Below are 13,518 nucleotides of genomic sequence, written 5' to 3'. Positions count from 1 at the left end.
TGGTTCTCGAGTCGAGAACTGGTTGTTGCAGTTCTTGAATCACTAGTACAGAACAGTGGAGATTTCTTTAAGACTGCAAGGGAAGCTCAGCTTCCCCTATAATGTCAAAAAAATAATGGTCAAATGTGTACTATTGTGTTAACATTTTATTAAGTAAAAATGCGTTAGAACACGGTAATCTCGAAGACGAGTTCGTTCAGAATACAAATAGCAGGTCGGCTGACTTGATCTCCTTCTCATGCATACCTGTAGCGCGTCACAGTGCATGCATTTTCCTATGGCATTTCCCCGTTGAAGCTCGGCGTCCATTGACTTCAATGGGGCTGCTTTGAACAGTTTTTTTCAGTGCTGTTAAACTAGACCGTCATTGGATAAATGCTGCGATTATGTCCCGCCCACGGACGCCGGGCGTCTCTGGGGTTAATAGGGAAGTGGGCTGGCCTGGCGTCCGGGCGTCCGCGTGATGATTGGAGGATTGCATCTCCTTTTGATTGACAGCGAATTCACCCAATAAAAAAATCGCTGACGCGGAAGCTAGTTTAAAGACTTCGAGCTCAGTCTCGTCGCGAATTTTGTGTGTATTTTACTCGAAAACTGCTGTAACATATTTCTTAGTATTTGCAAGTTTCATCAGATATTTCACAGTTCAACCTAATTCCCACATTTCTTCCGTCGATGTCCGGTGTCTTGTTACATGTGCGGGCGTGGTGTTTGAATCACGGCACATCTGTCTAGTTTGGTTTCACTTTTGTGTTGGGATTCGGACATGCATTCTCCGCGTGTTTGTTTTTGGTTGTGAGTGCACAGGATGACCTTATGATCGTACTCATGCGTAACATTAGCGTTCTGTATTGTCATGTTCGCTCTGTTCAGTGTTGTGTAATGTGTAGCACATGTTTTGTGTTTACATCGGCCACGTGCTTTCATGTCATGTTTTGTCTTGTTCTGTGTAGCACACAGCTTGTGTTTTACACTAGCTGTGTGCTGTTGTCATGTTCTGTGTGAACACGTGTCTTATGAGTGTTCTCATCGTTCTTCATGTCTCATTTTGTGTGAGCACAATTGCTTTTTAATTTGTTTTATTGGTCATGTGTTTTTGTCATGTTTGGTATGAGCACATGGCTTGTGCTTGTCATGTGTTTGTTGTGCCATATGTGCTTTCCTGTCATTGTGTCGACTCCCATCTTGTTTCCTGATTATTAGTTATTTTGCCCCACCTGTACTACTCCCTCGTTACCTGACTTTTTTGGCTCCCAATTTATTCCCCTTGTTTGTTTTTTATCAATATAAAAAAAAACGCCAATCAACTCTGCATCGAGTCTTCGCTCTTTTCACCATCACCACACCTGACAGTCGAGTTTAAAAAAAAAAGAAGAAAAAGAGCTTCCCCTCTTTGAAAGATCAGCAGCCGCCACTGGTACAGAACCAAGAACTGTTTCTTTCGGACACGTTCGATACGGAGAACCGATGAGCTGGAGATACTGCGCATGCGTGCGTGATAGCACCGTCTCTGAACAGAACTTTCTTTCAGCTGATCCTGTGCTGATATACGAGCACGCAGTAGTACGGGTGAACCCAGGACTTAAATGAGAGGGCGAATCGGCGAAATGTAAGTTTATTTAATAACAAATAAAATGATGAAGACCATTTATGCATTTTATATATTTAAAACATGTAAAACGTTTTCAAAATGTAAATGTAAGAAACTTATCCAAGATGATTATGACAATGCATACTATTATTTAACTGAAGTTGTGATTACAAATGCCCTTTAATTTGAAGTATTTTTATCCGCCGGGATGATAGAATTGACGTCATTACGTGATGACGTAAAAGAACTGGTGAACCGGTTTTTTGAACCGGTTCATTAAAACGAACTGTCCGAAAGAACCGGTTCGCGGAAAAGAACCAGACTTCCCATCACTAACAAAGACGGCGTAAAAAGCGGCGTTTTGTATAATATTATAATCAACCCCGCCCTTTTCTTCAAAGTTCAGCCCATCTAATTAAGTGACGTTTGGTGGAAAGACATATGTAGTAGATTTTCGATCTGAATAGCGATCCGTCTTTAAGGTTCTGTTTTTGGAATGTTATCCTGTCATATTTTATTTCTTCATTGGGCACGAGTAGGCTATCGCTTTTTAAAAAGCACGATAAAGGAAATTTCCTTTATCGTATGTAGATATATAGTATGATTTTAGTCTCTGTTTACATTCATGTCTGTGAAATACATTAGATTACCCAGCAAACCTAACATCTTGAGTAGGGCAGTGGTCTGCGTGCCAGCATACAGTGTCGTTTTGCTCTTAGTGACAGAGGTTCGACTCCCATGTCCGACTCTTTTTTTATCTGCTTCGTTTCTTTTGTATTGGTCTGTTGTATGTCTTTTAAATTTCGGAAGACTACCCGATAGCTGACAACCGATTGAGTAAATGACAGCAGAGGCTGTTTTAAGCCCGCTTACAGTGGCTGTTGATGTGGGTCCCTTTTTTGCTGATTATAATGATGTAGATGGACAGATGCTTCACGATATAGTCCATTTCGTTTTTTAAGATCATAAGACTCTGGAGTTTTAGCAGTTCCCAGGATACACGAAAGGAGGTAGAGCCTTCCTAAACGAAACAACTATTAAAACAAGAGATGACGCTAGCCCAAGCGCGGATACACTCTTAAAATGGATGTGTTAAAAACAACACAACCTGTGTTAAATCTTAACACATCTGTGTGTTTAGTTAAGGACAACACATTTTGTGTTACTTTTAACTCAACCAGTGTGTTATTGTTCTTAACACAGGGAGTGTGATTTCACTAAGTTTGCACTTTGAATTAGATTAAAATGTAGCAACTGACAAAATATTGTGTGTAAATAAGTTTTATTTACACTGGTGCACTCTTATAAAATGATTTTGTAAATAACACAACCTGTAAAAAGAGATGTTAAAAATGACACATGCTGTGTAGATTTTAACACATAAAGTGTGTGTGCTTAGGGACAACACATTTTGTGTAGATTTTAACACATGCTGTGTAGATTTTAACACATGTAGTGTGTGTGCTCAGGGACAACACATTTTGTGTAGATTTTAACACATGTTGTGTAGATTTTAACACATGTAGTGTGTGTGCTCAGGGACAACACATTTTGTGTAGATTTTAACACATGTTGTGTAGATTTTAACACGTTTTGTAGATTTTAACACATTTAGTGTGTTTGCTCAAGGACAACACATGTTGTGTCAAATTTAACACACAACCTGTGTTGTTTCTTTACACATCTCTGTGTTTATAAGGATTACACATTTTGTGTTACGTTTAACACAACTAATGTGTTAGACAGCAGCAGTGTGTTGTTGAAACCTTTTAAACACTAATGTGTTATAGTAACACAACTTGTGTCAGATATGCGTCACATGTGACTGTAGTCGGAGAGTATTTGCCAGAGTTACTTCCCGTGTGCTTACAAAAGTGTTTGGATGAACACTGACACGTATTGGTAACTTGTGTTTATGTAGTCCAGTGATGTTTAATAGAGTTTGTTTGAACATTTGGATGTTTTAAACATCATGAATCTACATAGACAAGCTCTTATTGAGAATTAACAGAGGTTTGATGTTTCATTTCAGTTTTATTTCAAGTCACCAGAATCGTGATTAATGGCTCCTTTATTTGGGCTCTTGACCCTTTACTTTTGTTTTAGTGGTTCTCTGTCAGCTGTAACTGTATTTTAATATCTGTTATGGTGATAGAAAATATGATCAGAAGGTTCTTGATGATGTCATAATCAGCCAGTTGTGATCAAGTTTTTGAGTATATGGATGGTGTGCTTTATTTTAATGATTTATTGTTAGTTCTGAAAATTTTGTGAAACTACATCCAGCTATCAAAAAGTGCAGAATGACAAAAAAAGTTTAAAGCTACGACAGAAACCAGTCAAACACAGATATCAATAATCAGCGTATGGATCTCAATAATGGTGACAAACGAAAAATTTCAGGCCGCAATGCATGCTGGGACTTATGGATGAGCTTTATACTAGAGACATGAAGCTTTGCCACCATTGTTGAGAGTCATATGCTGATTCTTGATGTCTGTATTTGACTAGTTTATGTTGCAGCTTTAAACTTTCTCTAAACATATTTTTTAAAGAATTATAACATAAGGTAGCATACACCATAATATCATGTAAACACTGAGTATCTGTAATCAAATACAAGTGATCAAATATAAGTTATCTCTTAAACATTAAACTTCTCTTGCTATGTTAAAAAACATCATGTTGAAAAATGATCATTTAATGATCTTTTTACTCAAGATGATTTCAACTGTTTCAGATGTGCAATATAAATACACAGAAACAGCAAACAGAGAAACGAATGGTAAAGAGTGAAGGGTCAAGAGCCTAAATAAAGCTGCCACTAATCACGATTCTGGTGACATCAAAACAAACATTCAATGAATCGTCAACACAAAACCTGGTAATTCTCAATAAGTGTTTCTGTAGATGTCTGACAGAAATAAATTGTTTGTTATAATAAATTAGTTATCAATAACAAGTGAAATCAGCATTTGAAAAAACATTGAAACCGAGGCATGATGTGATTGGCTGCCAAAAACACTCATTAATCTGAAGTTTTTTTTATGAATTGAGATTTTATTTATTTATTGTAATGTATTGTTTCATTTATTTTAGAGCTTGTTATGGGATACCATAGAAAATATACTACCTCTAATTAGGTTCTTAAACACAAACTTCCCTCCACCCATTAAAATTCTATCCAGTTACATTGTAATACACATTGTGTGTTAAAAACTACACAACTTGTGTCAAAATACCATCAACACATGATGTGTGTTGTTTTTTAACACATCTCTTTTTAGAGTGTATTGGTGTTTCTCAATGTTAAGGATCCTTCCTTGGCAGGACGGGTCCTTCCAAGTCATTTCCTTCAGAGGCTAGGCGAGGCTCCTCTGTAGTATTCGGAGAACACGCTAATGGAACAGGCTAGCAAGTGCACGTCGTTGCGTCATTACGTCTGTGAAAAAGGCTAAGCCCGCTACTCCACTTTCGGCGCGGCAAAAAATGGAGAAGGTAGTGCTGATGTGGTTGCTGTACAGCATTTTTGCTGATATGGAGATGGAGTTAAAGGGTTAGTTCACCCAAAAATGAAAATTAAGTCATTAATTACTCACCCCCATGCTGTACCAACCCCGTAAGACCTTCGTTCGTCTTCGGAACACAAATAAAGATATTTTTGATTAAATTTGAGAGCTGTATAACTACCACATTGGCTCCTAAAGGACTGCCTCTTGACGGCCCAGAAAGTCAATGAAGAAAATGTTTAAATATCCCAAGTGACTACCGTGGCTCAACTATATGTTTATCAAGCGACGCGAATACTTTTTGTGCGAAAAAACAAACAAAAATAACGAGTTTATTCGACTATTTCTTTTCTTCCTTGTAGGCCAGAACGAGACTTCCTTAGATTTCCACGACGCATGCGCGAGAATTGCGATCTGAAGTGGTGTAAGCTGATGTGAGCAGATCGCAAATCTCGCGCATGCGTCGTGGAAATCTAAGGAAGTCTCGTTCTGGCCTACAAGGAAGAAAAGAAATAGTCGAATAAACTTGTTATTTTTGTTTGTTTTTTCGCACAAAAAGTATTCGCGTCGCTTGATAAACATATAGTTGAGCCACGGTAGTCACTTGGGATATTTAAACATTTTCTTCATTGACTTTCTGGGCCGTCAAGAGGCAGTCCTTTAGGAGCCAATGTGGTAGTTATACAGCTCTCAAATTTAATCAAAAATATCTTCATTTGTGTTCCGAAGACGAACGAAGGTCTTACGGGGTTGGTACAGCATGGGGGTGAGTAATTAATGACTTAATTTTCATTTTTGGGTGAACTAACCCTTTTTATACCATGGTCTGGGTGAATACTCGATTCTGATTGGCTGCAGGGTGTCCGTTAAAAAGTGATAGAGGACACCTAGTAAAGTAGTTCTGGTGAAACTGCCTGTTTACCATTCGAAATTAATAAATAAATGCGCTGCCTACAACGGCTGTGAGTAACCATAGCAACAGGCAGTCACATGCTAACGTTCTATCTAATCATCTAACGTTATGATATTATAGCCTAATACAACAATGAGCGACTTCGTGCTATTTCTTTTAACATTTATGGAGAATATGGCAACTTTGACGACTGGTATGCTGCTGAAGAAAGAAAAAATGTAAATAAAACGGAGGAAATTACACCGCTGCTGCGCTGCTCCATTGAACTCTATTGGTAACGACGTAACTTGCGACCATAGTTGGATAACACGATGCTTTCGGGAAACGCACCCCTGAATGAGACCCTGCGGGAGTTTTACGCAGCTGTCCAGACAACCAAGGCAGGAGAAGGCTGAACGTTACAGCGTTTCAAGCCTAAGGAGCCTGAGGCAAATGACCCTCTCTTTGATCTGATTAATTTTTGCCCTCTATAACGTTAAGCGCAAATCGCTGGAGCTCAGAGCTAATTGTTTTTTTATTGTTGTTTGATTAATTGTTTTATGTGTAATAAAAAAAAAACTATGCCTACCTTTGTGTTTCATGAAAAAAAAATGCATTTGTGAACCTGAAGGGATACGAGCTAAGCGGACTATAAATATCTCCGGTTGCTAGATAAACAGTCAGTCAAGTTATTATTTGTAAAAACTAGATTTAGCCTAATTAAAATATAAACTAATGTTTTATTTGGCAAGTGACCATGGTATAAGCGGGTTAATGCCCTCCGAGGTGTCCATTGTCAGGTTTTAATGGACTTCGGCGGAGGCAACCGTCCTCCGCTGCGCGTCGGCCGGTTTACGCCTCGCCGTCGTCCATTAAAACCTGACAATGGACACCTCGTCGGGCATTAACCCTTACAAAGATGACTTGGTATCGGCGTCAGGCTCGCAGGAGAAGAAATTTAATTTGTCGCCACCTCTGCCGTCAAAGACGTGGGATGGTAAGTAGCGATAACTCCCCTATCATTAATTAAAAAAATAATTAACCGTTACATTCATATGCTATGGGTCCAAATTGACCCGCAATGTTTAAATACACTTGACAGTGCTTATTTTTTCTTGTCAACCCTCATAGAAATAAATAAAGTAATTAAGTAAGTAATAATGTATGGCGAGGCGGTTGTTATAGCGAAAACAATCCCGCCGCGAGTCTTCAGCCTGAAGGGGTTGTATTCGCTCTAACAACCACCTCGCTATTACATTATCCACCTATTACATGGCTACCTACCAAATAAATCAATAATTTGACAAAATATTGATTTAAAAACTTTTATATTGCCAGAACTGTGCCCATAGCAACAGTCTAGCTGTTAAAACACACTCAATGGTAAAATATGGGTCAAATTGACATGCACTGTTTAAATACACTTATTATTTAATTATAATAATGGATCATGTGTACCAATAAATCAAATGTATTGATTTAAATCAATAAACCCTTTTTTTAAATCAATGTGTCAAATGGAGTTTATTGATTTAAAAACGATTATATTAACTTAAGTGAACAGCATCATTCTAGCTGTTAAAACATATGCAGTGGTAAAATGTGTGACCAACAAAAAAGCTATATGAAGTAAAAATTACAAGGTGAATCACAAGTTAAAGGAAGCAGCTTTACATCCCCCCTCTGCAAATCACTTGAGCCAATATATTTAATAGTTTAACCAACATTAAATAAATGGCAAAAAAGAAATCATACTTAAACCTTCCTCTCTTCTTCATGTTGTACAGGCTCGGCACTACTGTTCCATAAATGCCACTGTGCCAGTACTGCAGCGGTACTATGCAGGGGAGGACACTCGACCAGACTTCAGGCTGAGCAGAGAGGCCATGCAGCAGCTGATGGTGGCCCTGAAGACTGACAGGCAGCATGGATGGGGCCCGACCCTGGAGACACTCGTGTTCCTGTTCTGGCTGGCAACAGGTTCAGCCTACAGAGTTGTCTCCAGGGTCTTTAGCATGCCTCTTCCAACCGTGCACAGAGTTGTCCACAGGATGGTGGATGAGTTGGTAGCTGTGCTCCCCCAGTTTGTGCACTTCCCCCGCACACAGGAGGAGCTCCAAATGGTTGGTGATGGCTTTGCTCGCTTGGCTAATCACCAAGCATTCGGCAAGGCAGCAGGGGCAGTGGACGGCTGCCACATACGGATAAAATGTCCCGGCGGCCCTGATGGTCATGATTACAACAACCGAAAGCTCTTCCCTTCAGTGGTGCTCCAGGCAGTCTGTGACCATCAGGGTCGCTTTATTGACATCTTTGTGGGTTACCCAGGAAGTGTGCATGATGCACGTATTCTCAAGAACAGCCCCATCTACACTAGGGGGACTTACCCTCCACCTGGGTATTTTCTCCTAGCTGATGGTGGCTACCCATGTCTACAGGAACCCCTGGCTCTTATCACACCATATAAGAGGCCAGTGAGAGGCATGGCAGAGCAAAGGTTTAACTACCATCATTCCAAAGGTCGCACAATCATTGAGCGTGCATTTGGAATGATGAAAACCCGCTTCAGGTGCATCTTTTTAGAAGCACTTGAAGTACATACACTGTTTGTCCCTAAGGTAATAATAAGTCATTGCAATATTTCTTTAGTGAATTTCTTAATCAAGTCCTACTCAAAATAACAGTTAATGCTTGTGTTAAGCACTAGTCACACTATCTTCTATGTTCATGGTTTTTTTTCCATCTCGACAATCTTGTATCCTTTTGCTCTGTCTTGTGCACAGGTGGTAACGGCATGTGTGATCCTGCACAACATTTGTGTTGGTGTCGGGGATGTGCTGGAAGAGGTTGTGGAGGAGGAGGACGACAACCTGCCACCCGTGGAGCTTGATGGAGGGGAGAGCCGGAGTGGAGCTGCTTGGCGGGCTGCGTTGACCAACGAGGTGTCTTCTCTCCACGAGGCACCTCTTGATCATGATTACTTTTGTATATAGATGTAAATGTTTAAATTGTTGTATATAGTTGTAGATATGAACATGTTGTTCAAATGAATTTGCTGCTTTGTGTATATTGTTCTCGATATAGAAATGTTAATAAAAATGTATGTAACAGATGAAATTAATGTTTTTTTTTTTTTTGTTGAGCTTAGAATACCTAATCACAAAACATAAATAAGGGTGAAAATATTGTTAAATACATAGTTTTAGGCTTCACATGCTAGTTATTTGTTACCAAGTTTTTTTGTTTTTCCATTGCAGTCTAAAGAACAAGGTTTTCAGAAAATAGATATACTAAGATTAACTTAATTAAATAATTAAGGGGCAAAGACAAAAATCATTTCAATTTATTTGACTTTATTTTTCCACCAACTTCTCCAACAGCAAAAAAAAGCGGTTAGACCTCTGTCTGGCCTCTGCTTCCCTCCTCTCATCTGCCTCCCTCTGGTATTTAATATCCTCCTGTAGAAGTTGTAGGAATGGATCCTCTCGCTCCCTTCTTTTCTTTTGTTTGTGCCCTGCTCTCTCTTTGCTGCTGTCTCTCACTCTCTCCTCATCCTCGTCTCTCCCTTCATCTACCTCTTGTGCAGTGCTTGGCCCTGGTTTTTCCACTTGGATCGAGGCAATAAGGCAAGGGGGCGAGACTGCTGCAGTCTGCCCTAATACCTCGTCCATGAGGGCAAACCAGGGCCAATTTGCTGCCGTCGCCTTGCCATCCTCTGTCCCCTGACCTGTGGCAGGACACTTACATTCCTAAACAGTAAAGATCAAAAAGTTGTGATGATGTACACTACCATTCAAAAATTTGGTGTCAGTATTATTTTAAATGCTTTTAAAAAAATTCTCTCTGCTATCCATGGCTGCGCTTATTTGATAAAAAATACAACAAAAACCTGTTATAGTATTAAATATTATTTCAGTGTAAATCAGCTGTTCTCCATTAATATATAGTGAAGTGTAATTCATTCCTGTGATCAAAGCTGAATTTTCATCATCATTACTCCAGTCTTCAGTGTCACATAATCTTTAACAAATCTGTACAATATGAGAATTTGATGCTCAAGAAACATTTATTATTATAATCAATGTTGAAAAGAATTGTTGGTCTGTCAGTTATAGTTTTTTTCAGGACACTTTGATTACTAGGAAGTTAAAAATAACAGCATTTTGTTTGAAATAGAATTTTTTGTAACATTATAAATGTCTTTACTGTCACTTTCGATCAAATTAATTATTATTTGATAAATATAAGTATTGATTTCTTTCCTCTAAACAATAAAAATAATATTCTTACTGATTCTAAACTTTTGAACGGTAGTGTAACTATTAGTAATATTGTACACCACTGCACTGCATCTATACTTACTGGAAGCAGGCCAAAGTCTGTCAGGTTAACATTCAAGGATTACTTAAAAAAAAAAAAAATCACAAGTTACATTAAAATGTGCATAGACAATTGTTTCCATACTTGTCTCCCACCTTGTACTTCGTTTTTAAATTGTCCCACTTCTTTTTAGCCTGGGCGTGGGAAACCCTCCCTTCGAGCCCCATCTTCTCCAAAATAAGCCTATATGAATGACGGGGGGTGGGGGGGGGGGGCTAGGGGGGATAAAAAAGAAGATTACACAGCTATCATTTATGAACATTAATTAATTACCTTCTCACCGATATCCGTTCGCCGCGGTGTCTCTCCCCCCAGTAAACAGCTGCTTGTTTTCAATACGGAGACGAATAAACGCCTCCGTTTGTTCCTTGGTCCCTGTTAAAAAAGACGAGAAATCTATGAATAACGCTGTGAACGGTATAATAACGTTAAATTACTTTGTACAACTTTACTAGTTATTTATAAAATAAATGCCTGCCGGAGGCGCCAACCAAGCTAACAATTTTTTTCAGTTAACCGTCAGTAAAGTCATTTATAATATCAATTCGGTAGTAATTTGAACTGGCATTTAAAAGTTAAACTTTACATATATGTACCACGGTTATAACAAATGTATGGAAATGTAAATATACTTACACTTGAAAGCATATTGCCCCGTTATTCCTCCTACTCCGCTAACGTCCGCCATTTTTTTCTAAATTATTTGAACAAGGCGCGCATAGGATTGTGGGTGATTAAGAGCGCGAAGTGTACACATATGCATCCTTTCCTGTGTATGTGATATTTTTCGAACGAAGGACTCAGTCCTTGGTTGAAATTCTAAGGATCCTCGACATTGGAACAGTCCTTCGACGGATGTCGATGACGTAGCATCCTTGAAATAACGGCTTCCGAGGATCCTTCCTTGACATTGAGAAACGCCTTTTATGTGGAGCACTTTTATCATTGATGGATGCACTTTTTTTGGGCTTCAAATTTTCTCCAGTCATTCACTGCCATTATAAAGTTTGGAAGAGCCAGGCCATTTTTTAATATAACAATGATTGTATTCGACTGAAAGCAGAAAGTCATATCTTCTAAGATGACTTGAGGGAGAGTAAATCGTGGGCTAATTTAAATTTTTGGGTGAACTATCCCTTTAAAGTCATACATCATTCTTTTGAAAATACCTGACAGTTTGATAAACTCAGATATATTATAGCTATTATGTGTTTGTCTTCATGTTTCATCAGTCAAAACATCACTATTTGCAAGTTATTATATCCATATAAGGCATTTCCTGAAATGTGTAAGTTTAATACTTCTATGCATCAGTACTGGGCCTTCAGTATGAATGAAACAGATGACATGAGAGTTGTTTAGCGCTCCATTTCACTATCATCTCCCTATTTTGGGTAAAAAATAGAAAAATACTAAAGTACTTTGTAACGCAGTTACTTGTAGTTTTTAAGCAAACTACTTATTTACTCTTACTTGAGTCATATTATATTTCAGTACTTCTACTTGTACTCCAAGTACATTTTTACTTAAGTAGCAATACTTTTACTTAAGTACAATTTGTCAGTACTCTTTCCACCACTGATTCTGGGTGAACAATGCTTGTAAGTTGCAAGACGTATATTTCTTTCTAAATAAATAACTGGACATATAGATGTTGACTTAAAATGGTTTGCATTACAGCATTGCTGCAAGGTGACTGACTCCACCAGTATGTGAGTGAAAATTCTAAACTAACTTTGTATTAATGTCATTATATTGACATAACACTGTTGCATAAAGTATTGTTCCTAGTTTCCATGACTGAGTTCTTGTGTTGTTATCATCTCCAAAGTCACACTGATGAGTAAGCTGTTACCATTAAATTGTTCTAAAGCTCATTCCAGAATATAGTCGTGTAGGTGTGCCACAAAAGCTTTGTCTTGAATTGGAGTTGCATTTCAGTGAAATGTTGCACTTCTGGGACACCAGTCAATTAATAACAAGGAAATTTACATGTGGTCTTTCACTTGAAAATGTATCAAAATGATGTCTTTTTACAGTTTTTTTTCCCCTAAATGTTTAGTGATGGCAAATTTCCATCTACATTATTCTCTGTTTGGTTGGTTTCACAATGTTTAAAATTTACTTTTTGGTGATTGTGTAATCCTTTTTCTTTCTGTAAGAAGGACTCCAGATACTCTGAGGTGCAGCAACACATATTAAAGGCATTTGTAATCATAACTTCAGTAAAATAATATTACTCATCGTCATAAGTTTCTTACTTTCACATTTTGCAAACGAACACTGTAGCCTACAGGCGATGTGCAAACGTGGATGTTTTACATTTCTTAAAGATATAAAGGGCATAAATGGTCTTCATCATTTTCTTTGTTATTAAATAAACTTACATTTCAACGAATTCAGCCGCTCATTTAAGTCCTCGGTTCACTCGTGCTGCGTGCTCATGTGTGAGTTGTATCAGTTGGCCGAAAGAAACAGTTCTTGGTTCTGTACTGGGGCTCGTTCTTCGTACGTTGCTTAAAACATCCGAGATCAAATGAGACATCCAAGATGATATCATCGTGCTAATCATGATCCGGCTAATTGGGTTCTTCGAACACACCTGTTGTTTATGATTAGTATCGCTGGATTGAGTTATCTGAGATAACTGCGCGTTCTCGCGTTGGTTTAAAAGGGGACATGTATCGATAGCAGAACCAGTGATCAGCAACGCTGCTATTGGCTGTTCAGCGTGGCCAAAGAAAACGCCCAGTTTTTCTCCCAAGCAGAGCAAGCGCTTTTAATGCAAGGTTATGCCGAATTTCAGTCTTTAATTAAAACGCCAGGAACACCTCAAAGTGTGCAAAAGCCAGGAGAGAGTGCTGGCAAAAGTAGAAGACAAATTAAATGCGTTTGTGGTGGCCATGTTAGATGTTTTAATAACTTATTATTATTATTATTATTATTATTATTATTATTTTATTTTTATTTTCATAATTTCATAATTACTTTGTTCATTGTAATGTCGAGTCACCACACTATAATAATGGACATGGTGAAAGTGAAGTACAAAAATATTCTACTTAGGCCTAATGGTAATTTTACTAGCCCTTATAGGCCTACTAGTCTCTTTTAAAAAGGCACTGTTAAATAAATGATTGTCTGTT

This window comes from Pimephales promelas, chromosome 2 (genome assembly GCF_988280905.1).
Source record: "Pimephales promelas chromosome 2, fPimPro1.hap1.1, whole genome shotgun sequence".
In the NCBI taxonomy this organism is placed as follows: Eukaryota; Metazoa; Chordata; class Actinopteri; order Cypriniformes; family Leuciscidae; genus Pimephales; species Pimephales promelas.
Note: the sequence above shows the minus strand (reverse complement) of the source record.